Source organism: Rattus norvegicus, chromosome 9 (genome assembly GCF_036323735.1).
Source record: "Rattus norvegicus strain BN/NHsdMcwi chromosome 9, GRCr8, whole genome shotgun sequence".
NCBI classification, from domain to species: Eukaryota; Metazoa; Chordata; class Mammalia; order Rodentia; family Muridae; genus Rattus; species Rattus norvegicus.
The window spans coordinates 81,303,522-81,329,407 of record NC_086027.1 but is presented as its reverse complement, the minus strand read 5'-3'; the positions used below and the strand labels follow the sequence as shown (position 1 = coordinate 81,329,407).

At 43.3% G+C, this 25,886-nt stretch overlaps 1 long non-coding RNA gene and 2 other non-coding genes across 5 annotated transcripts; 1 reads left to right on the top strand and 2 right to left on the bottom strand.

The window, feature by feature from the left end:
* The first annotated feature begins 61 nt into the window (after window positions 1-61).
* Window positions 62-10,143, top strand: LOC108351947 (uncharacterized). 3 transcript variants are annotated; one of them, XR_005489195.2, is made up of 3 exons: window positions 62-6,553; window positions 8,699-8,852; window positions 9,952-10,143. It is a non-coding gene; the product is annotated as an uncharacterized LOC108351947 (long non-coding RNA). The 3 variants fall into 3 exon arrangements; XR_001839843.3 differs by having other exon boundaries at window positions 62-6,704; XR_010055023.1 differs by having other exon boundaries at window positions 62-8,852.
* Window positions 5,669-5,859, bottom strand: LOC120094954 (U2 spliceosomal RNA). The gene has a single exon (XR_005489628.1). It is a non-coding gene; the product is annotated as a U2 spliceosomal RNA (small nuclear RNA).
* Window positions 10,144-23,148: 13,005 nt separating the features above from the next.
* LOC120094956 (U2 spliceosomal RNA) lies at window positions 23,149-23,339 on the bottom strand. The gene has a single exon (XR_005489630.1). It is a non-coding gene; the product is annotated as a U2 spliceosomal RNA (small nuclear RNA).
* Between the last annotated feature and the right edge of the window lie 2,547 nt (window positions 23,340-25,886).

The window sequence follows — 25,886 nt, the reverse complement described above, 5'->3', positions numbered from 1 at the left end:
TGTGTCTCCCTAAAGTTGAGGCTCAAGAGATCAGCATTGGACTGGTGAATATAAGTTTTTGTTTTTTTTTTAAGATCCAGTTGATAAGATATAATTGCCCACTTAGACATACAAAGCCCGGTACCATCCATCCCTAGGAACATTGATAACAACCTGTAAATACACAGAGCAGAATCTTAACATCACCTGCTATGGCTTCTCACCCCTCTCCACCTCCTGTCTCTCCTTTCTCCTCCAGTCTCCTCCTCCTCCTTCAAACTTCTCTTCCGACCATCCTTCCTTCTCCTCCAATGATAGGCCTCCTTCTATCCTGTACCGGCCCCTCACCTGTATTTTACAAATTCAATGGGGAGGTGGTTCTGGTGAAGTCACCTGAGTTCTAATGAGTAGTGAGTAGGCAGTTGTCCTTGGGGCAGTGGAATTAGCATCAAAATACAGATAACTCCAGGGCAAACCACAACATTTACCCCTTTTTGTCCAGTTAAAAAGCCTTTTCACAGCTACCGTGTACTCATATACATAAAATAAATAAAATCTTTAAAAAAAAAGCCTTTTCACTTATATATAAATTGAGTACAATTATTACCATTCTACAATTTATAAAGCATACGATATACTCAACATCCAGTCCATCACTATGTCAATTAAACAGAACATTTAGTTATCCATTCCAGCTTAAGAAAGGCTTAAAATCTATATTATATCTTGGCTAGCTTGTATACTACCTGATAACTATCCAATAAAATATATATTCAGAGTTATACAGCCTGATAGGCTATGAGACTATAATCAGTCTTCAACCCCGTCAGAAATCTGAGAATGACCAAATATCTATACACATAGGAAGCCTAACACGGCTTCCAGAACTGAGAGGTTGTAGAGACAAATCTCCACTAGCGCAGTCCCCTGTTAGCAACATGTGAGCGCAAGTCTTCAGCCTTCTGGCCCAAAATCAACTGACAGGCTCTTGAAATGCAAATTTTGAAGGGCTGATCACCCTGTCTTGGCAGAATTTATCAGTCAACTATTCTGCATAATTTGTCCTTTTCTGGACAGTATTAGTCTGCAGATGAAACAGGCGGTTTTGTCCAGTGGCTGCCTAGCCACAAAGTATTGCCTCATCTGGAGGTAGAGATGTTCAAATTCTTCATTAAATCCGCCAAAGGGGAACTGTTAGGAGCAGATATGTCTCAACAAAAGATAAATACCTTTAAATCTCAAATTTTGTGGATATCTGACATTTTTGAAAACCATCTATCTATATAAGGTAATCTGAACTGTTGTCTCCATATCCTAAATTTTATCTTGAAAGTACTCTCACAAACTCAGAGCCATGACTTTGCTATTTGAATCTTAACTCACAGGTGCAATCAACTCAGAAGTTTGTAATGACAACAATAGAAGAACTGGCTCTAAACCTTGTACTTTTAAACTTTTTTGACAAATAAATTCTATACGAAAGCAAAGATATCATTTTAGCTTAATTACCAAATGAGATTATGACTGTACAATTCAATCTAGCTAATTCCTCCCCGTTAAATTACAACCAATTTTAAATTCCTCATAAAAACAACTTTAGAATAACCACTTTCAGCCCCCCCAAAGTCCAGGGAATTGGGGCGACGACTCCTCCATAACTTCTTCAAGCTGTATATGGGTGTTGAGCTATCCTTGGGGGTAGGGGGTAGGAAGAATGAAGCAAATGCTGTAGCCAATGTGTCCTGACTGGACCCAGCTGAAAGTCCTTGAGATCAGGATTCCAAGTAGGCACACACTGTAAAATACAACTCTCAAGACAAAAGTTTAGAATGGAGATATCTTTTTGTTTGACTCTCCTGAATAAATTTTTCAGGCGGTCTACCTCAATCAAATCTGATCAGTATGACTCTGTGAGATTTCCAGAGCCTAATCACACTTTTTAAAAGCACAAAGACAAAATCTTTCTCCCAAAATTCTGTGTTCCTTAGTCTGAAACTAGAAAAGCTTGTATCTTGCACTCTCTCCCAGAGTAATAATATAATCATAAAACTCAAAGTCACACCCATTATGAAGATTAAACAATTTTTTAAAAAAGGAAGCAAGCTAAACAATGAGCCTGATAGGCTTATCAGGAAATTAACCCAAAATTCCCGTGGAGCCCACGTTAAGAGACTTTGAGCTTCCTGTTGTGGTAAATATCAAAAGTAACCACAAACCCTTGCTAGCCAGCATCAACCAGCCATATGGCCTTTAGCAGGGTAATTCATAAGACAAACCAAATACTTTCTATCAATTCCAGTATCAATAAGCAACATATCAAACCAGGACTTTAGCCCAAAATATCTCAATCTGTTAAGCTCTCTACCTGGAGCCACAGATTTTTATTTAACCTTAATAACTTCTATAATATATGCCTGCATTCACTCTCCTTGGTGTTACAGACATTCGGGTAATCTCTTTATTCTCTTCTTTCTAAAAACAAACTCAATCACCTTTTAATAATACCCGTAATTAAGAAGTAGCTTGTCTAACTAGGATTTCAACCCAAAATTCCCGTGAAGCCCGCGTTAAAAAGAATATGAGTATCCTGAAAGACTTTCTAAACAACTTTCTTTAAAAAGCAACTTTTAATCTCTAACTCTGAGCTGCCATTACTTCTCACACAGCAGGGGACCTACAGCCTGCCAGCCCAGGTGGCTTCCCCGTTTCTTTGTTTGTATTCCTTTGAATTTCTTTGTTTAAGATATCACATGACTTAACATGGTGCCAGCCTCCTATTACTTGGAAAAAAAAAAACTTTCTTTCAACTCTTAGGATTACTAGTGGCATATCTTGGCGGAAACACATCCCAGCCGCACGCTTTCCTACACTCAAACCCTCACATAAAAGAACACACAACACAATAATCTTAGATCCAATTGGTAAGATGTAATTGCCCACTTAGACATACAAAGCCCGGTACCATCCATCCCTAGGAACATTAATAACAACCTGTAATACACAGAGCAGAATCTTAACATCACCTTCTCACCCCTCTCCTTGGAATATAAGGTTTTATAGCTCAGGGATAAGGGATTTCCAAATGGGAAAATGGCAGGCAAATAGGTGGGATTACAGAAGAAGAACAAAAGCGTTAGTTGGTCATAACAATATCTTAGGAAACAAAGGTGTCGCAAGGTGGTCATAACAACAGGTGGTCGTCATAACCTCTATTAAAAAAAAGATTTTTATTTATTTTATGTATGAGTATTCTATCTACAATATACCCGTGTGCCAAAAGAGGGCATCAGAGCCCATTACATATGATTATGAGCCACCATGTGGTTCCTGGGAACTGAAGTCAGGACCTCCGGAAGAGCAGCCTATGCTCTTAACCATTGAGCCATCTCTGCAGCCCAACCTTTTTAAAAATATATTCTTGAAGATTTTATTTATGTGAGTACACTGTCACTGTCTTCAGACACACCAGTAGAGGGCATCAGATCCCATTATAGATGGTTTGTGAGCCACCATGTGGTTACTGCAAATTGAACTCAGGACCTCTGGAAAAGCAGTCAGCCCTCTTAACCACTGAACCACCTGTCCAGCCCCCACGATATCCTTTTGAAACAAGGGCATGATTGCCATTTCCTGGAGCAGGCGGAACAGAACCATTTGTAATTAAGGTTGCAGGTGGGGCACAGCCCAATCCCTGAGAAACAAATTTAATGTTAAACGGAAATGAAGCTAGTTTATCTGTACTGTAATACGACTTTCCAGTCTAAGATGGAGACAGGCTGGTCATCAATAATGTGATCATAAACATTTGTAAACGACTACTTCAGGAGGCCACAGTTGTCTGGGTAAGGATCTGTTGGAAGTATACGCACAACGTTGTTCCCAGCACATCTTGTAGAGTTCCTACAGATTCGGGGCCCTAACAGGATCACACAGTGGCAATTCCTTGTGGGGGTCAGTTCTTTCTGTCAGATGGCAGCACCTCCTTGAACACACACACACACAGAGTCACTAACTGGTGTCCAGGGAGCTGTGGGGGCTGATTTATCTGTGACAGGAGAGTTTATATAGAGCATTTTTGGATGAGCAGTGCAGTTAAACATGGTGTAGGAAAACGGTAGGAGATCTGGGCTACGTTTTGCCTTCCCAGGGCCATGCGTCTTGTACTTACAGATGATTTTCCTTAGGGAATCACCACTCTCCTGCTTAGTCCAAAATCTCACCCTCTCCCGTCTCCTGTCTTCCTCTTCTCTTGAGCACTTGTGTGGATATGCATAAGACTTGAACCTCCTGTAAAGCCTGACTCCCTCCATCGGCACAAGACTGTTACTTTTGTTGTGCACCAACAAGGCTCAGGTCCAGGTCTGGGTGCTGAATGGCTGTGAAGGAGCTGTTCTCTGAGTTAACTAGAAGAAAAGATGTGCAAGACAGAGAGCTACTGAAGGCAGGAAAGTGGCACGAACTCAGCCCAGGGAGGGAGCAGATTGGATCGCAGGTGTGTACCATTACTTACTCCCTGGTCCGAATCAACCAGCCACCAGGGTCATGGCACACTTTCAGACAATCTGGGCTTTACAGCTGAGGGAGGAAAGACTTGTTTAGAAACAAGAAGAACCTGGAAATAAAAACCCATAGACTAAAGGACCCTAACGTCTAGATGACCTTGGTTTCCTTCTTGCATGTACTGCACGTATTTGCTCGCCTAGGGAGTTCTTCAAGACTGCATCTCTACTGCAATCTGGTCCTAATTTACAATATCTATTTCAATATGAACACTAGGAACTATCTTATCATTAGAGGTACGTATCCTGCTCTGCCCATAGCCATGTTTCCTCTTAGTTCCCTAGTTTCCACCCTGCTTCTTACCGAAAAGATGATTAACAAAGAAACAGGCATGTGCACGAGCGAACACACACACACACACACACACACACACACACACACACACACACAGGGTTGGGAGGGCATTTAAAAATGTCATGTTTAATGACACTGGCTTCCTCCCTCAATTCTCATTATTAATCTCAGATACATGAATAGTGAATATTTTTTTAATGAAGTGCCCCTCTAATGTACTCATGTAAATATCCAAAACCAGAGAAGAAGCTCTAACAGAAAAGTGACGAACAAGGAACAGAAGTATAGGTTAGGCATTACTTCTCTGACAGTGCAACCAACCACGGTCCAAGATGATCTACTAAGTTTTACTACAAGTTCAATATGAGCTACTTAAGTTTTACTACAACACACAAATCACAGAAAAAGACAACACCATCCACAACTCCATCCCCGTTTTAAAAAGAGTACTAAAGATGAAAATGGTTTTAGGATCCTTCCCACTTAACCTCATAGCTACTGATTAGCCTTAAATACCAAGTAAGGAGAGTAAAAACGCTGAACATTTAGGAGAAAGAAAATTTAAAAATAGACAACTAGGGGTTGGGGGTTTAGCTCAATAGCAGAGCGCTTGCCTAGCAAGCGCAAGGCCCCGGGTTCGGTCCCTAGCTCCGAAAAAAAGTTAAAAGAAAAAATAGACAACTAAAATACGTCCTAGTTTACAGCACTTACTCTCAAACACCTTCTATCTAACTATTGTTAGAGCTACCCAGCATAAAGACAAAGCAGTCAGATAACCTGAGATGCTAAAAAGTAAAAGAGTTACTTCTAACTTTAAACAGTTATTATTCCCCGGAGGGGGTGCACCGTTCCTGGAGGTACTGCAATACCAGGTCGATGCGTGGAGTGGACGGAGCAAGCTCCTATTCCAACTCCTAGTTCCAAAAATCCATTTAATATATTGTCCTCGGATAGAGGACGTATCAGATATTAAACTGATAAGAACAGATACTACACTTGATCTTAGCCAAAAGGCCGAGAAGCGATGCCTGGCACCCAGCACGCAGCCAAGCTCTGCGTCCGCAAGACACATTTACTTCGTGGTGACCGCCCGAAAAAAAACCCTCACTTCCTGCCTTTCTCACGGCCCCCTCCTCCTTCCGTTCGCCCCCGCATCCTTCACCCCTCACTCCCTCTCCAGTACCCACAGCTTCACTACAATTCCCACGATCGCGGCTCTCCCGGCGTTCCCGCGCGCGCACGCGGACTCTGATTTACATGTCCCGCCCCCTCGCGAGGGGCGTGGCGACACCGATGCCTGCTGACTGCTGCCTCTGAGCCGCGTTCAGGAGTTTTGGGAACATTTTTACTTTGGTCTCCAAGGAGGAAGGCTGCGGCATTGTGGTGGGCAATGCTCTAGAGGAGACGCGGTGGCGGATGGTGGCAGAAAGGGGCACACCTACTGTTCCTAGTTTGCGTTTGAGTGAGCTGGCAGACGAGCTTCTCCGATCCGCGGAAGGTCAACTTCCGAGTCGAGAGGGCAGCGCGGGGATATAGAATCCCGCGGACTCCGAGGGGTTCAATCCCACCGGGCACTGCGGCTGCGCGCCGTCACCCCTCCCCGCCCCCAACTTCGAGACTGACTCCGTTCTCTCCCCTCCCTATCCTGGTCACTTAGCGACCGCATGGGTGTCTCCGCCTCCCGCGGCTCCTGCGCCTGCCCAAATTAGATATGGTCCCGGTATTTTACCTAGTCTTGCTAGTAGAAGTGGGGCAGGCTCCGGGAAAATGCTTTGTATTCACGATCCTCAGATATTCACAAACCCAGGATGCTGGAAAACAATGGCTGAGTGGTTAGGAGCACTTGTATGCTCTTGCAGGATCCAGATTCAGTAACTATTATTTACATGATACTTCACAACTGTCTGTTGCAGGGGATTCAAAACCGAATTCTGGCATCTGTGGAGAACAGGCTCACACGTGGTACACGTGCAGCCAAAATAGCCATACATATGAAATTCATCTTTAAAAACACGTTATCGGCTCATTACATATTAGGATGTCTGAACAAATAGGATGAGCAGAGTTAAAATTTATTAACATTTTAAACAGATTTAAACATAGGCGTTAATAGTTCTCGGGAGAACAGTGCACACTCCAGTGTGGACGTAGACCTCTCAAGATAGTCTCCCACATATCTTAGCAGTAGCCATGTGAATGATTTTTTTATGTTTCCTGACTGTATACTGTTTGAAAATTTCATAAGAATCTCTCCAGGCCTACCTTCAGAGCGGTTCCTGGGGTGGGTTGGATAAGATGACCATGACCATCTATAACATGAAAGCAAGGGTCACAGAAGGTGCAATATCAGTTAAGATATGCCTTTCACTGTGACCTTGTGAGGGGGGCAGGGAGGAGGGAAGTGAGTGGGGGGAGAGGAAAGGGAAGAGATATTTACTACTGGCTGGGAAAGAGGAAGATTCATTGTTACTTAGATGTTTTGTTTTGTTTTTGACATACATACATATATATATAGGAATGTAGGCATAATGTATAAACATTGCCCCCCAATTATTCCCTGATTGGGGAATAAAGCTAGCTGATCAGCCAATGACTAACAGGGGAAAGAAAAGAACCTCACATCCAGTCAGGGGAGAGAAGGGCAAGTGGGGATTTAGCTAAGGGGAGAGTCCAGGAGACCTTTTGAGAAAACACCTTGAGCCCAGACAACCAGATAGGTACTAAAATGAAAGTATCTCTGAGATTTTGGCTGGAGGATAGCCAGATTAGCATAGAGGATTAAAATAGAGTAATACGGCTCAGTTGTTGTGCCCTTATAGCTTGTTAAATAAATATAATAATCCAGTCGCAATTATTTGAGAGTCACCTGGGTTAAGAGGAAAACTGCAACAAATAGTTATAAAATAGCTACTAATGGGGCTGGAGAGCTAGCTCAATGGTTAAGAGCACTGCCTACCCTTCTGGAGGTCCTGAGTTCAATTCCCAGTAACCACATGGTGACTGAAATTCATCTGTAATGGAATCTGATTCTCTCTTCTGACCTGCATGAAAACAGAGCACTTATACACATAAAATAAATAAAATCTTTAAAAAAAAACCCTACCATAGAAATAGTGTCTCCATATGGGCATTTCACTGGAAATGTTTTTGTTGATTATGTTTGACTCTCAACGTTCAAAAAATTTCAAGTGAACTCCAGGAAGAACCTATATGTTCTGCCCAAGTGCCCTATAATCCCCACACCACATCTTTTCCTTTACAGGGGTTCCTCTGTGTAGCTCTGGCTGTCCTGGAATGCACCCTGTAGACCAGGCTGGCTCCAAGCTTCCAAAGATCCATCTGTTTCTTCCTCCCAAGTGTGGGGATATGCTGGGCAGACTAACCCATAGCACTGTGTTTTTGCTTGCCCAGCAATGAAGGGCTCTATCCTAGCCAGGGTGGGCAGACCTGTGGAGAACTTTAAGGGCTGCTTGGCAGGAATTTGAGGTTTGGCCAGGACAAGGAAGTAAGCTCAGGCAGGGATCTGGTTTTAGGCTAGAACAAAGAAGTAGACTTCAGGCAAGAGTGTGACTTTGGGCTAGGATAGGAAGCAGGCTCAGGTACCTTGGTCATCTTGATCAGCCTCTAGAAGCAGTGGTCATAGGACTTTGTTTATTGCCTTGCTTGTTCCTTGACTATTTGTGTTTATTGTTTTGCCTGTTCCCTTAACCTAGAACTGACCCTATTACTTGCATGTAGTTTAAATGGTATAAAAGTAGACTAGAAAAAAAAATAAACCTGCCTCAGCCTCAGAACTAGCTGGGGTCATACTACAATGTTGTGTCATTGTCTTTTTCTTGTTTTAATCCTTGCTCCTGCCCTGGAGAACCTGTTGACTGACTGAGCTGGCTTGGTCACCGATCTGAGTAAAAACTTACACAGTTTCCTTGTGATGACTAAAGAGACAATATGGAGCCAGGCATCCCATAAGAGCCGTGGACTTTTTGATCAGGAGTGCCAGAGATCCTAGTGGCCTGCAGGTGAGACAAGAATGATGGGCTGTAGGTGTTAACAGCTGTCTTTGCCGATGTACAGCCTGCTTATCGCTATGGGAACGGGATGCGATGGTCTTCTTACTCTATAGTGGGAAAGAGACAACTGAGGGAGGCAAAACAATTTTCCTGCCCAGCTATGGATTCATGGGCAGGTGTAACACACCTTTCTGATACCTGACTTTAAAACCTGCTCTTAACACCCCCACTCCACCCCTGCCCTGCTTCTGCATGCCATGCTGTTTGACTCTAAGGCTGCCATCTTTCTGCTAGCTGTAAGAATCAATTCATTTCATCTACATTTGAAATGTCTAAATCGTTGGCCTTCCCAGTGGACTCAAAGGCCACAGTACAAGTGCTGGGATGAAAGACACGCAGCACCGCTCGCTCCCAGCACTCTGCTTTCTATCCCCCAGGTATTTATAGAAAGGAAGGATTCATAACTTTTCCCTCTAATACTCTGCACCACTGTGGCCTGACCTCACTGACTGAAATAAACCTCATTAGGGCTTCGCTGGGTGTGCCAGCCCTTGCTCTGTGCTCTGGGTATTGTATGTGGCAGTAATCCTTTCTTGGGGGACTGGACCATGGGTATGTGGTGATGTGTAAGCACTGACCAGAGAGGCATTTGGGAGACCGGTTGGGCAGGAAGAAAGAAGTGGTATTTGGTGGCATTGCATGAGAGACTATTGCTGAGGCCTAGAAGATTTCCTTCCAGGTCAAGGTCCTAGGAGAGGAAGGGATATTTCTTTCACAGCTAACCTTGGCCTTCCCCACCCTTCATTTTAGTTGAATTTATGCTGTTTGTAAGTGTCCTAAAAAGTTAATAACAAAACAAGAAGGTGGTATATTTTTGAGCCAACCTCAAAGACCAGATCCAGGGAATATAAGTCCAACAACAGAAACTCTGGAAGGTGTGATTCCCTCTAAAGCACCTTCCTAATGCTGTGTACAACCTTTTCAACGCAGTTCCTCATGTTGTGCTGACCCCCAGCCATAACATTATTTCTCTGCTACTGCATAGCTGTAATTTTCCTACTATTACAAATCGTAATGTAAATATGTTTTCTGATTTCGGCCTCTGAAGGGGTCCAGACCCACCGGTTGAGAACTGCTGCATGAGACCTTTACAGTCCCAAGAAGAAGGTGGAGGGGAATTTGATAATACAGTCCTGTGATCCTACCACGTGGGCAGTGGAGGTGTAATGGGATCCGGTGCCCTCTTCCGGTGTGCATGAAGAGCAGTCATACATGTTAAATAAAATTCTAAAAAGATTTATTTCTGTATTTGTGTATTTGTGCACTTGCATGAGTTTATATGTAACCTGTGTGTGCAGGTGCCCTTGGGAAGCCAGAGGGTCATCGAATAGCTATGAATCCTGAGAAGAAAACCCAGATCCTTTGCAAGAGCAATAAGTCTTCTTCTTCTTCTTTTTTTTTTAAATTAACTTGAGTATTTCTTATTTACATTTCGAGTGTTATTCCCTTTCCCGGTTTCCGGGCAAACATCCCCCTAATCCCTCCCCTTCTTTATGGGTGTTCCCCTCCCCATCCTCACCCCATTGCCGCCCTCCCCCCAACAATCTAGTTCACTGGGGGTTCAGTCTTAGCAGGACCCAGGGATTCCCCTTCCACTGGTGCTCTTACTAGGATATTCATTGCTACCTATGAGGTCAGAGTCCAGGGTCAGTCCATGTATAGTCTCTGGGTAGTGGCTTAGTCCCGGAATCTCTGGTTGCTTGGCATTGTTGTTCATAAGGGGTCTCGAGCTCCTTCGAGCTCTTCCAGTTCCTTCTCTGATTCCTTCAATGGGGTCCTATTCTCAGTTCAGTGGTTTGCTGCTGGCATTCGCCTCTGTATTTGCTGTATTCTGGCTGTGTCTCTGAGGAGAGATCTACATCCGGTTCCTGTCAGCCTGCCCTTCTTTGCTTCATCCATCTTGTCTAATTGGATGGCTGTATATGTATGGGCCACATGTGGGGCAGGCTCTGAATGGGTGTTCCTTCTGTGTCTGTTTTAATCTTTTCCTCTCTATTCCCTGGCAAGGGTATTCTTGTTCCCCTTTTAAAGAAGGAGTGAAGCATTCACATTTTGATCATCCGTCTTGAGTTTCATTTGTTCTAGGCATCTAGGGTAATTCAAGCATTTGGGCTAATAGCCACTTATCAATGAGTGCATACCATGTGTGTTTTTCTGTGATTGCGTTACCTCACTCAGGATGAAATTTTCCAGTTCCAACCATTTGCCTACGAATTTCATAAAGTCATTGTTTTTGATTGCTGAGTAATATTCCATTGTGTAGATGTACCACATTTTCTGTATCCATTCCTCTGTTGAAGCGCATCTGGGTTCTTTCCAGCTTCTGGCTATTATAAATAAGGCTGCGATGAACATAGTGGAGCACGTGTCTTTTTTATATGTTGGGGCATCTTTTGGGTATATGCCCAAGAGAGGTATAGCTGGATCCTCAGGCAGTTCAATGTCCAATTTTCTGAGGAACCTCCAGACTGATTTCCAGAATGGTTGTACCAGTCTGCAATCCCACCAACAATGGAGGAGTGTTCCTCTTTCTCCGCATCCTCGCCAGCATTTGCTGTCACCTGAGTTTTTGATCTTAGCCATTCTCACTGGTGTGAGGTGAAATCTCAGGGTTGTTGTGATTTGCATTTCCCTTATGACTAAAGATGTTGAACGTTTCTTTAGGTGTTTCTCAGCTATTCGGCATTCCTCCGCTGTGAATTCTTTGTTTAGCTCTGAACCCCATTTTTTAATAGGGCTATTTGTCTCCCTGCGGTCCAACTTCTTGAGTTCTTTGTATATTTTGGATATAAGGCCTCTATCTGTTGTAGGATTGGTAAAGATCTTTTCCCAATCTGTTGGTTGCTGTTTTGTCCTAACCACAGTGTCCTTTGCCTTACAGAAGCTTTGCAGTTTTATGAGATCCCATTTGTTGATTCTTGATCTTAGAGCATAAGCCATTGGTGTTTTGTTCAGGAAATTTTTTCCAGTGCCCATGTGTTCCAGATGCTTCCCTAGTTTTTCTTCTATTAGTTTGAGTGTATCCGGTTTGATGTGGAGGTCCTTGATCCACTTGGACTTAAGCTTTGTACAGGGTGATAAGCATGGATAGATCTGCATTCTTCTACATGTTGACCTCCAGTTGAACCAGCACCATTTGCTGAAAATGCTATCTTTTTTCCATTTGATGGTTTTGGCTCCTTTGTCAAAAATCAAGTGACCATAGGTGTGTGGGTTCATATCTGGGTCTCCAATTCTGTTCCATTGGTCTATCTGTCTGTCTCTGTACCAATACCATGCAGTTTTTATCACTATTGCTCTGTAATACTGCTTGAGTTCAGGGATAGTGATTCCCCCTGAAGTCCTTTTATTGTTGAGGATAGCTTTAGCTATCCTGGGTTTTTTGTTATTCCAGATGAATTTGTAAATTGTTCTGTCTAACTCTTTGAAGAACTGGATTGGTATTTTGATGGGGATTGCATTGAATCTGTAGATTGCTTTTGGTAAAATGGCCATTTTTACTATATTAATCCTGCCAATCCATGAGCATGGGATATCTTTCCATCTTCTGAGGTCTTCTTCAATTTCTTTCTTCAGAGTCTTGAAGTTCTTATTGTACAGATCTTTTACTTGCTTGGTTAAAGTCACACCGAGGTACTTTATATTATTTGGGTCTATTATGAAGGGTGTCGTTTCCCTAATTTCTTTCTCGGCTTGTTTCTCTTTTGTGTAGAGGAAGGCTACTGATTTATTTGAGGTAATTTTATACCCAGCCACTTTGCTGAAGTTGTTTATCAGCTTTAGTAGTTCTCTGGTGGAACTTTTGGGATCACTTAAATATACTATCATATCATCTGCAAATAGTGATATTTTGACTTCTTCTTTTCCGATCTGTATCCCCTTGACCTCCTTTTGTTGTCTGATTGCTCTGGCTAGAACTTCAAGAACTATATTGAATAAGTAGGGAGAGAGTGGGCAGCCTTGTCTAGTCCCTGATTTTAGTGGGATCGCTTCAAGTTTCTCTCCATTTAGTTTAATGTTAGTAACTGGTTTGCTGTATATGGCTTTTACTATGTTTAGGTACGGGCCTTGAATTCCTATTCTTTCCAGGACTTTTATCATGAAGGGGTGTTGAATTTTGTCAAATGCTTTCTCAGCATCTAATGAAATGATCATGTGGTTCTGTTCTTTCAGTTTGTTTATATAATGGATCACGTTGATGGTTTTCCGTATATTAAACCATCCCTGCATGCCTGGGATGAAGCCTACTTGATCATGGTGGATGATTGTTTTGATGTGCTCTTGGATTCGGTTTGCCAGAATTTTGTTGAGTATTTTTGCGTCGATATTCATAAGGGAAATTGGTCTGAAGTTCTCTTTCTTTGTTGTGTCTTTGTGTGGTTTAGGTATAAGAGTAATTGTGGCTTCGTAGAAGGAATTCGGTAGGGCTCCATCTGTTTCAATTTTGTGGAATAGTTTGGATAATATTGGTATGAGGTCTTCTATGAAGGTCTGATAGAATTCTGCACTAAACCCGTCTGGACCTGGGCTCTTTTTGGTTGGGAGACCTTTAATGACTGCTTCTATTTCCTTAGGAGTTATGGGGTTGTTTAACTGGTTTATCTGTTCCTGATTTAACTTCGGTACAGATGTCTAGGAAATTGTCCATTTCCTGCAGCTTTTCAAGTTTTGTTGAATATATGCTTTTATAGTAAGATCTGATGATTTTTTGAATTTCCTCTGAATCTGTAGTTATGTCTCCCTTTTCATTTCTGATCTTGTTAATTTGGACACACTCTCTGTGTCCTCTCGTTAGTCTGGATAAGGGTTTATCTATCTTGTTGATTTTCTCAAAGAACCAACTTTTGGTTCTGTTGATTCTTTCTATGGTCCTTTTTGTTTCTACTTGGTTGATTTCAGCTCTGAGTTTGATTATTTCCTGCCTTCTACTCGTCCTGGGTATATTTGCTTCTTTTTGTTCTAGAGCTTTTAGGTGTGCTGTCAAGCTGGTGACATATGCTCTTTCCTGTTTCTTTCTGCAGGCACTCAGCGCTATGAGTTTTCCTCTTAGCACAGCTTTCATTGTGTTCCATAAGTTTGGGTATGTTGTACCTTCATTTTCATTAAATTCTAAAAAGTCTTTAATTTCTTCCTTGACCAGGTTATCATTGAGTAGAGCATTGTTCAATTTCCACATATATGTGGGCATTCTTCCCTTATTATTATTGAAGACCAGCTTTAGGCTGTGGTGGTCTGATAGCACGCATGGGATTATTTCTATCTTTCTGTACCTGTTGAGGCCCGTTTTTTGACCAATTATATGGTCAATTTTGGAGAAAGTGCCATGAGGAGCTGAGAAGAAGGTATATCCTTTTGCTTTAGGATAGAATGTTCTATAAATATCTGTTAAGTCCATTTGGCTCATGACTTCTCTTAGTCTGTCTACGTCTCTGTTTAATTTCTGTTTCCATGATCTGTCCATTGATGAGAGTGGGGTGTTGAAATCTCCTACTATTATTGTGTGAGGTGCAATGTGTGTTCTGAGCTTTAGTAAGATTTCTTTTACGTATGTAGGTGCCCTTGTATTTGGGGCATAGATATTTAGGATTGAGAGTTCATCTTGGTGATGAATATGAAGTGTCCTTCCTTATCTTTTTTGATGAATTTTAGTTGAAAATTGATTTTATTTGATATTAGAATGGCTACTCCAGCTTGCTTCTTCCGACCATTTGCTTGGAAAGTTGTTTTCCAGCCTTTCACTCTGAGGTAGTGTCTGTCTTTGTCTCTGAGGTGTGTTTCCTGTAGACAGCAGAATGCAGGGTCCTCGTTGCATATCCAGTTGGTTAATCTATGTCTTTTTATTGGGGAGTTGAGGCCATTGATGTTGAGAGATATTAAGGAATAGTGATTATTGCTTCCTGTTATATTCATATTTGGATATGAGGTTATGTTTGTGTGCTTTTCTTCTCTTTGTTTTGTTGCCAAGACGATTAGTTTCTTGCTTCTTCTAGGGTATAGCTTGCCTCCTTATGTTGGGCTTTACCATTTAGTATCCTTTGTAGTGCTGGATTTGTAGAAAGATATTGTGTAAATTTGGTTTTGTCATGGAATATCTTGGTTTCTCCATCTATGTTAATTGAGAGTTTTGCAGGATACAGTAACCTGGACTGGCATTTGTGTTCTCTTAGGGTCTGTATGACATCTGTCCAGGATCTTCTGGCTTTCATAGTTTCTGGCGAAAAGTCTGGTGTGATTCTGATAGGTCTGCCTTTATATGTTACTTGACCTTTTTCCCTTACTGCTTTTAATATTCTTTCTTTATTTTGTGCGTTTGGTGTTTTGATTATTATGTGACGGGAGGAGTTTCTTTTCTGGTCCAATTTATTTGGAGTTCTCTAGGCTTCTTGTATGCTTATGGGCATCTCTTTCTTTAGGTTAGGGAAGTTTTCTTCTATGATTTTGTTGAAGATATTTACTGGTCCTTTGAGCTGGGAGTCTTCACTCTCTTCTATACCTATTATCCTTAGGTTTGATCTTCTCATTGAGTCCTGGATTTCCTGTATGTTTTGGACCAGTAGCTTTTTCCACTTTACATTATCTTTGACAGTTGAGTCAATGATTTCTATGGAATCTTCTGCTCCTGAGATTCTCTCTTCCATCTCTTGTATTCTGTTGGTGAAGCTCATATCTACAGCTCCTTGTCTCTTCTTTTGGTTTTCTATATCCGGGGTTGTTTCCATGTGTTCTTTCTTGATTGCTTCTATTTCCATTTTTAATTCCTTCAACTGTTTGATTGTGTTTTCCTGGAATTCTTTCAGGGATTTTTGTGACTCCTCTCTATGGGCTTCTACTTGTTTATTTATGTTTTCCTGGAATTCTTTTAGGGATTTTTTGCGATTCCTCTCTGTAGGCTTCTACTTGTTCTCTAAGGGAGTTCTTCACGTCTTTCTTGAAGTCCTCCAGCATCATGATCAAATATGATTTTGAAACTAGATATTGCTTTTCTGGTGTGTTTGGATATTCCTTGTTTGCTTTGGTGGGAGAATTGGGCTCCGATGATGCCATGTAATCTTGGTTTCTGTTGCTTGGGTTCCTGCGCTTGCCTCTCGCCATCAGATTATCTCTAGTGTTACTTTGTTCTGCTATTTCTGACAGTGGCTAGACTGTCCTATAAGCCTGTGTTTCAGGAGTGCTGTAGACCTGTTTTCCTGTTTTCTTTCAGCCAGTTATGGGGACAGAGTGTTCTGCTTTCGGGCGTGTAGTTTTTCCTCTCTACAGGTCTTCAGCTGTTCCTGTGGGCCTGTGTCTTGAGTTCACCAGGCAGGTCACCTGCAGCAGACAAGTTGGTCTTACCTGTGGTCCCGAGGCTCAAGTTTGCTCGTGGGGTGTTGCTTATGAGCTCTCTGTGGCGGCAGCCACCAGGAAGATCTGCGCCGCCCTTTCCGGTAGCTTCCGTGCACCAGGGTTCCAGATGGCGTTTGGTGTTTTCCTCTGGAATCAGTAATGTGTGCAGAGTGCAGTCTCTTCTGGTTTCCCAGGCGTGTCTGCCTCTCTGAACGTTTAGCTCTCCCTCCCACAGGATTTGGGTGCAGAGAACTCGCAATAAGTCTTCTTAAACAATAAACCATTGCTTCAACCGCAGATTTTTTTTCTTTTTTTTTCTTTTTTTTGGTTCTATTTTTCGGAGCTGGGGACCGAACCCAGGGCCTTGCGCTTCCTAGGCAAGCGCTCTACCACTGAGCTAAATCCCCAACCCCAGATTTTTTTTTTCTTAATGTGGTAGTTTTGTCTTTGATGGGCTTCTCCTCTCCCTCAGCGGTGCAGATATAGGCCAGATTATAAGTAGATGAGGGTGGGTTTATTAGGAAGCAGCTCCCAGGTGGAGAACAGTGAAGTCACCCATCTCAGCTAAAGCAAGAAGGTGTTACAGAGTTTAGGTAATGAGGTGGGATTGTGTCCATACATGGTCAAAAACTGAGGCCCCGAGTGGAAACATGATGTGTTAGCCTGGAGTTTTCTTGGAGGGGTAAAGACGTTTTCTCTGTATGGGCAGAATTGGGAGGAGGGCAGATGGGGTTTCTCAGCTTGTGCAGGAGTAAGCATGGGTTCCAGTTTTAACAGTCTTATTACCTATGAATATAAAGTCATTCTTTTTCACAGTAAAAAAAAATAGTTTTATTTTCCAGTGCAAGGGGTAAGGGTGGGGGCGGGGATTGAACCTGTAGCTTTGCATGCTAGGGAAGTGATACCCCAGTAAGTCACATCCCTGGCATTTCTTTCACACAAAGTCTAGTCAGTCAGTCACTGTTTTCTTCCAAGGCTTGTGAATTTTGATACAAGAGTCCCAAGCTAGGTTTCCATACTACTCCCTGAACCCCTGAACCTGGCTTCTCCATTAATGTATCCCGGGCCATTACTCCCTCAATGGCCAAGGACCTATGCTTGCCAAACTTAGAGGTCTTTCCTGGCTTCCATGTCCTGACATAGTGAAACGGGACAGGCCTGAAAATGGGCTCCGGATTTCAGGAAGGGCAATAAAAACTGTCTTGGCACAGTTCACTGTCATTTTTAGTCAATGGTCATGACCATGTAGGCATTTGCTGTGGGGACGAGTGGAAGGGGAGGTCTTCTGAGGACAAAGGAACTGGAACTGGCTATCCTGGAACTCAATCTGTAGACCAGGTTGTCCTTGAACTTAGAGACCCACCTGCTTCTGCCTCTGGAGTAGTGGACCTGACCTACTGACCAGTCAAGTCCACTCTTCCACTAAGGCCTCCCTGGGCTCCTAGCTCATGTGCAAATGGGAGGCAGACCTCAGCTCCCATGTGGACTTCCTGCAGATCCCCACAGTGTGGTTACAGCTAGGTTCTTTGTTGCCTTCCCACCCTACAGCTTTCTGTTACAATGCTTCCTGGACCTACTATTAGACCCTAGCATAGGCAATGTGCTCAGAGTGGATTTCTGGATTGATGAGCATGCGCATTGCATGCTGGCACTTGTACAAATTCAATGCCTGAGTTCCATCCATGGAGTCCCCATTAACGGTGAACGGACACACAACTCCACACTCTTCTGACCTCCACATGTGTGCATTGGCACATGTGTACTCCCTCCATCACATAGAAACACACACAATAATAAAGTAAAGAGAGGGACTGAGGAGATGATGTTAAGAGCACTCGCTGTTCTTCCAGACTCCTTGATTCATAAAGGGCAGCTCACAGCATGGAACTCCGCGGATCTGGTGCCCTCTGCTGGTTTCTGCAGCTCATAGCATGTGGTCTACACAAACACATTCATATAAAATAAATATTAAACATTTTCTGCTCAAATAATTTACTTTAATATGATTTGACTCACAAAAAGAGAATGAACAGGGAGTTATTTCTATCCGCATTCTCAAACTTGGAATGGCTCAGCTACGGGACTTCAGGAGACGGCAATGGGACATTAGACACCTAACCCTTCACCCACATTTTCTTCTGGATGGTGACAGTCCTTAAGGGAGCAGCAGCACCCGCTTGCTTTATGTCCTCCAGTTGGCCCTGGGACTTGGCACATGGAAGGTTACTTGAGAAAATGCTCTTCTTAGGTAGTTTTCTCTGCCCTTTCACAGACGGCCCTCTCCACACTCATACTAATTTCTAGAGGAAAGTTGTGTTTTCTTTATTCAAAACAAAACAAAACAAAACCAAACTGGTATATAAAAATTGGATCTTTGTGATTTCCCATGATATTCTACTCTTCTGATTCGGGTCCTTACTCAACCCTACTGAAAACCCAGTTTCAGTTTCTTCTACACTTTTGAACAAGTTGTCAGGCTTGGTGGCAAGCACCTTTACCTGAAGAGACGTTGACATCCCTGGGGTCTTCTTGACTGCAGTTAGGTAGTAAAAATGGGGACAGTCGCAAATTGCTTGTCTTGAGCTTGGCATGTCATGGTCATTCAATAGAGCAGTGGTTTCCCAAGCCTTGGCCAGTTATGCGAGTGCCCTCTGTCCTTACCTCCCTAGGCTTAGCTCTGTCTCTGGCCCTCAGATACTGCAGCAATCTGTCATCCCAACCCCACACTTGGGGATGTAACTAATGCTCTAGGGTATAATCGTTGACTACTTTTTTCTTTTTCTTTTTTAAAGATTTATTTATTTTATATATGTGAGTACACTGCCACTGTCTTCAGACACACCAGAAGGGGGCATCCGATCTCTTTACAGATGGTTGTGAGTCATGGTGTGGTTGCTGGAAATTGAACTCAGGACCTCTGGAAGAGCACATAGTGCTCTTAACTACTGAGCCATCTCTCCAGCCCGACGAATTTTTAAGGTATCCAGGGATGTAGGGAAGCTGAGGATAGTTGGAAGCTGGGAAAGACGTGGCAAGTCATATTGGTGTCAAAGAGATTGGAAACTTGAATCTGACATTGAGCAGATATTGTTCAAGGAAGAAGTGGATCCTGTTGTCTGTCAATGACTTCCCTCTTCTTCCATTACCCGTCTATACAGTTGTTAGAAAGATTAAAGCTGACTAGCATAAAAAGTAAAATAACCCAGCCCCTGGGGAGAATTAAGAGTTACAATATCATTCTTCCTAGACTTCTGATGAATGACACCCACTTTCCACTTAACTCTTTGCAGATGATCACCTTTGTCTTTTTGACCAATTACCCCTTTGTGTCACCATCCTTCAGGGCTGTTTATACTACAGCAGGCTGAAACTGCTGGGTGGTTATGTAGTCGCAACCTTGACTCCAAACGGAAACATTACTTGTAGGAAAGAAGTGGGGGGGTGGGGGTGAGAGTTGGGGGTGGGGGACTCTCTAGCCTCAGGAGCTAAACGAAAGGTCACATGCCTCAGAAATGGAAACCTTGTAACAGTCTTGAGAATCTGTACACCAAAGACCTGGACAGTTTGCTGAGGGTGGAGACTGACCAGCCAAACGCAGGTCTGTCCAGAAGACTATGTAGCTCTGCATACAGGGTAGAGAGATCTCTTCTGACGACACAGCTGCTTTAAAGTTATTGGTGACCCTTGCAAGCTAACCGCTCCTCCATGCTCCTGTCAGTGACCCCGGTTTAAAAAAAAACAAAACAAAACAAAAAAAAAAAAAAAACAAAAAACTCATTGGTCACTACATTGGATATTGGTGTACTTGTGACTTTGGTCTGTCACGGGCCCCCTTTCTGGAATGAGTACGAATTGCATCTCCCAGGAAAAGTGTCACACCACAGCTGCTTATGGAGGTATTTATGTAGGTCAATTAAAGTGGAAAGACTCATCCTAAATATGAGTGTTGCTATTGTATGTGCTGGAGTTCTGTACTAACTAGAAAGGAGAAAGCAAGCTGAGCTGTAATAGTTAAAAGCTAACTCCCTTGCAAAAGGAGTTTAAAACTAGACTACTGTGTAAACAAGGGGAAAACCCCGGGAATCAGTAGGACCTTATTTTTAGCCTAAGGATTGTTAGCCCTGGATGTCTAGACCACAACCCTAAAGCCAGGCCTGTCAGCCTTGACTCATCTAGTGACCGCAATCTAAAGAGAATGCTGATCTCAGAGCCTCCTCCCCTTATTGTGTAATTGCTATGCAAAAATGTTGGCCTGGGTGCCTATGCTGTTTCTACTTAACCATTCCTTGTTTAGAAAAACAAACAAGAGAAGAACAAACCTACCAAAAAAAAAAAAAAAAAAAAAAAAAAGCCCAGGATAATGCCTCAGGCAGCAGACCCCCCACCCCCAAATTGATTTTTGCCTTTAGAAACTTCAGTCCCCTCTGCCCTTTTTGCAGCAGCTCTCAGATTGGAAAGGAGAATGATTCCTCAGCACTGCTGAAAATACAGTTGTTTTAAAAAATCTTTTAAATTGAAAGACGTTTTGTTGGGGAGGGGAGCTCTTTCCCTGGTAGTCTTGAATTCCCATAACAAAGCATTCGTGGTTGCTGTGATCCTACATCCTACCAAGTTGACATTTCCTACCACAAGTTCATCACACCTGTGCAAAGCAGTTACAGGAGTTGATTTGGCTTTGATAGCATAGTTGGACCTGATATATATATATAAAATCTTGTAGTTAAACATGGTGTAGAAAGAGTGTGAGAGAGTTGGGTTGCTTTTTATCTTCCCAGGGCCAGGACTCACTTCTTTTCCTGTCTCTCACTTCATCTTCTCTTGAACACTAAGTGGATGTACACGACACTTGAACCCACTAAGAAGCCAGATTCCTTTGTCTGCACAGCCCCTTACTCCTATTGTTGGCCAACAAGGGTCAAGCTCAGGCTTGTTGGTTGAGTGGTGGAGAAGGTGTCCTCTGTATATTGAAAGAAAATATGGGTAGTTCAGAACTATCTGCCCAGATTGAAAACAGTCCAACCTTTTATTTTTCTAGGGCCCATGACCAGTTGTATAAAACCAGGATTATTTAAGAGGAGTGGGGACAGGGTCTCACTGTGTATTCTAGGCTGGCCTGAAACTCTATATGTAGACCAGACTGGCCTTGAACTCACAAGGGATCTGACTGCCTCTGCCCCCCGAGTGATTGGCTTGGGGCACCCATATTTGTCTCCAACCAGTAACGAGGGCCTTGATGGCAATCTGGGCTCTTGTAGTTGAGGGAATACTTGTTTAGAAGCATGGAGGACCTGAAATCACAGGACATGTGACCAACAGGACAATGCAGGCAAGAAGAGTACCAAAAGACTTAAAAATATTAGCATCACCACAGATCTGGACTGTTTTCCAGCCCACCCTGTGTACAGCATGTACGTGGCCTGCAGTCGGTGGAAGTGTGTTTTTGTCCATCCTGTTTTGTAGCTCACAGTCACTATGTACCTGGAAATGGTGCTTTGGTATTAGCTTTCCACTTGCCATTGCAAACACCACTATCCCACTTTTAATGAGTTTTTCTTCTTAAACTTGTATTTATTGTGTTGTGCATGTGTTCACATGTTTTAGGCATGTTTGTTTATCGTGGAGGCAGTTCCCTTGTTCTCCTTACAGAACATTGTGATCTCCCCAATGAGTACTGGGAATTGAATCTGGGATCTCTGGGAGAACAGGCAGTGCTCTGAATCACTTCGATAGTCCTAACATTCTTTGGCAAGTGTCAAAAACATTTTTTTTTGTTTGTTTGTTTTTTGTTTTTGGAGCTGGGGACCGAACCCAGGGCCTTGCGCTTCCTAGGCAAGCGCTCTACCACTGAGCTAAATCCCCAACCCCCCAAAAAAACAGTTTTAAGACTGTAACAGGGACTGGAGAGATGGCTCAGAGGTTGAGAGCACTGACTGCTCTCTCAGAGGTCCTGAGTTCAATTCCCAGCAACCACATGGTAGCTCACAATCATCTATAATGAAAGCTGGTGCTTTCTTCAGGCCTACAGGCACATATGCAGGCAGAATGCCGTATACATAATAAATAAATCTTAAAAAAAAAAAAAGACTAACAAATGCTTCAGCCAGGTGTGTTTATACAGGACCATGAGGGAAATGTCCTAGAAATTAGGAGGGTAAGGCGGGTATAAATAAGCACAGCTTCCCTTGACTTGACAGTCAGTATAGAACTCATCTGAAAAGTCAGTAAAGAACCTACTCTGTCAATGTGCTCACAAACACATTAAGCATATACATACACAATAAGTTGTTTTTTGAAAAGATTTCGTTTTTGACATCACCTGCAGGTTCCTTAACCAAGTGTGTTTTAAGTACAACATCGGCAGGTGCTTTTGTGATATACCAAGCTGCACAGGCTGGAATCTGTACACCATAATGATAATCTTGAACGCAAAACAAACAGATCAGGAATGTAATAACCTAACATTGGGAGTTTACAGCTCCTCCAAATTACACAAACACTAAATATAAACAGGCTAGAATGTGCTTTAACTACGTGGCTGCAGTCCCAGTACAGGCCACTAGTAACTTTTTTTTTTAAAGATTTGTTCACTTATTGTATAAGTACACTGTAGCTGTCTTAAGATACACCAGAAGAGGGCATCAGATCTCTTTACAGACGGTTGTGAGCCACCATGTGGTTGCTGGGAACTGAACTCAGGACCTCTGGAAGAGCAGTCGGCGCTCTTAACCGCTAAGCCACCTCTCCAGCCCCGCTGGTAACTTTTTAAGTTAACTTTAATTCAGTTAAGTAGCAAAAGCTTCTTAAAACACAGCCTACTAGAGGTAAGAAAGCTACACAGCATTAAGACCTTAACATAACGTAAATAAAGGTAGTTGGGAAACACAGCTGCAGCTTCTACTCTTGTACAGTTATTATTCCCCCGAGGGGGTGCACCGTTCCTGGAGGTACTGCAATACCAGGTCGATGCGTGGAGTGGACGGAGCAAGCTCCTATTCCAACTCCTAGTTTCAAAAATCCATTTAATATATTGTCCTCGGATAGAGGACGTATCAGATATTAAACTGATAAGAACAGATACTACACTTGATCTTAGCCAAAAGGCCGAGAAGCGATGCCTGACGCCCAGCACGCAGCCATACTCAGCGTCCGCGAGACACATTTACTTCGTGGTGACCACCCTCAACCCTCACTTCCTGTTTCTCCCACGGCCTCTTGCTCCTTCCGCTCGTCTCTGCATCCTTCACCCCTTGCTCCGTCTCCAGCACCCACAGCTTCACTACAATCCCACGACCCCGGCTCTCCCGGCGTTCCCGCGCGCGCACACGCGGACTCTGATTTACATGTCCCGCCCCCTCGCGAGGGGCGTGGCGACTCTCACCAAGCAGCCTTCTCCTGCAGCCTCCTCCCAGTAGTCTCTGCGCCGCGCACTAATGCTTCATTTTCTGCAGGGGAAAAGGAGGGTGGGAAGCGGTTGCTTGACGAGTGTGATGGATGGTTCAGCGTCGGGCCGTCCGATCCGTGTCCGTGGCGCTTCCCCTAGTCCTGAGGCTATATGTGAGTTGACACCATGTCCTCCCCTTTCTCACTTGACCATTTAACGACCTGAGGCCTCTCCTCACAAGTGTGATCCTGGGATGTTATGTCGCCCAGGCATTCGGAGCTAATTCAGCTCTTTGGCTCTCTTACTTCAATCTGCGCTCTTTATTGGCTGTGGTATCATCTGGACTTCTCTCAGTGCGCAAGGTGTAGTAGGTATTCAGCAAATTTGTGGGTACTAATCCCACACTCCCAGAATCAATTGGAGAGGGGCGCTGGCCTGATTCAAGGTAAAGATGATCTGAAGTAGTAAGACATAAGGGAGAATAGAGTCAGGTGGGAACTTGGGGCACGTTTCTGAGGCCAGGCTCTCTCCCCATTATGTAGCCCTGGTTGCTCTGGAATTTGATATGTAGACCAAACTAGCCACAAACTCTTGAGATCCATCTGCCTCCTGCCTCTGCCCGGGTTTTGTTTTGTTGTTTTTTTTTTTTTTTTTTTTTTTTTTAATGTGCACAACCGTTAAAACGTTTGATCAAGGACTGGAGAGATGGCTCAGCAGTTAAAAGCACTTCCAGAGATCCTGAGTTCAATCCCCAGTAGCCACATGGTGGCTCACAATCTTCTGTAATGGGATTAGATGCCCTCTTCTGGAGTGTCTGAAGACAGCTATATATATTCATATATGTAAAATAAATAGTTCTTTAAAATTGTTTTTTGTTCAAAGTCAGAGATGGCCAATTTTCTGGGTGGATGAATTCAGATAAATTACTTTCTCTATACTCCCCACACGTAATTCCATAGCCCCCAACTATGTACTAAAAGCTGATTGAATATTCGGAGTTGCTAAATCTAAGCATGACGTGCAGTGATTCTCTTTTTTTTTTTTTTTTAAAGATTTATTCATTTATTATATATAAGTACACTGTAGCTGTCTTCAGACACACCAGAAGAGGGCATCGGATCTCTTTACAGATGGTTGTGAGCCACCATGTGGTTGCTGGGAATTGAACTCAGGACCTCTGGAAGAGTAGTCGGGTGCTCTTAACCGCTGAGCCATCTCTCCAGCCCCCGTGATTCTCTTCTAACTTGACCTCTGGTCTGAGCCTCAGGCTCCTGCAGCCTGTCCCTCAGACTCCCTAGGTTGGAAATGTAACATTTTCTAAGGTTTTGATTTTAGATCAGAGGCCCTCTGCATGTCTGGGGATCAAGGGACTAGAAAGCAGGTAGAAAGACAGGCCAGGCTGGTAACAGAGATGGGAAGCTTGTTCAACAGCAGTGCCTGGATACCTTGTGCATAAAACAGCGAGGCCCTGCTGTTGGGAGTGATGTCCCCTCCTCTTTTCCAGTGCTACACACACACACACACACACACACACACACACACACACACACACGTATATATACTTTACAGAGGCTAGTAGTTTATTACATAATGAAAGAATCTGTTGCCCTATCCCCCACCCCACAACCCCGCAACGGTCCATATGGGGTAAGAAGCCTCGGAATCAATGATGACACAGATTCCAGGAGTCAGAGATGCAGAACCAGACATTTATTGTTATAGTGGAGATACCCTCTGCCCACGTTGACCCCTAGGTCAGTAATTGCTTGCCCTGCAGCTGGCACCAGCCCATTGACTGCCCCTGTCATACCCTCTGTCTTTGTCTCTGGGCGCCAGGCAGATTCTGTGGTTAGTAAATGTGAAAGCACCTGCTGGTGAAGTTTAGCTTATGTGTTTGTTCCCTGAGGAGTATAGGATAATTGAGGAACTTGGTGTACCATGTCCCCTTGATCCTCTCTGAGGTGGAATTACATACCCAGTAGAGGATCAGGCAAAAAGACCTAAAGCTAGGATCAGACAACAGAAGAGACACGTCCTGAACAATCTGAAGTTCTTCTGACAAGAACCCAGCCTCTGGGTAAACAGAAACCATTCATGTGGAGCCCACGCCTTTCCATCCCTGAAGGTGGTAGCTGATAATTATGTTTTTGCTCACACTTCTCCTTTGTGACATCGACTCTTCTTCAGGGACGTCTAGACTGCAAGGGTTGGAGTGATGCCACTCTGGTAGTAAACCAGACTAAGGTTTCTGGAGACTTCCAGAAGTGTCCAGTTGACAC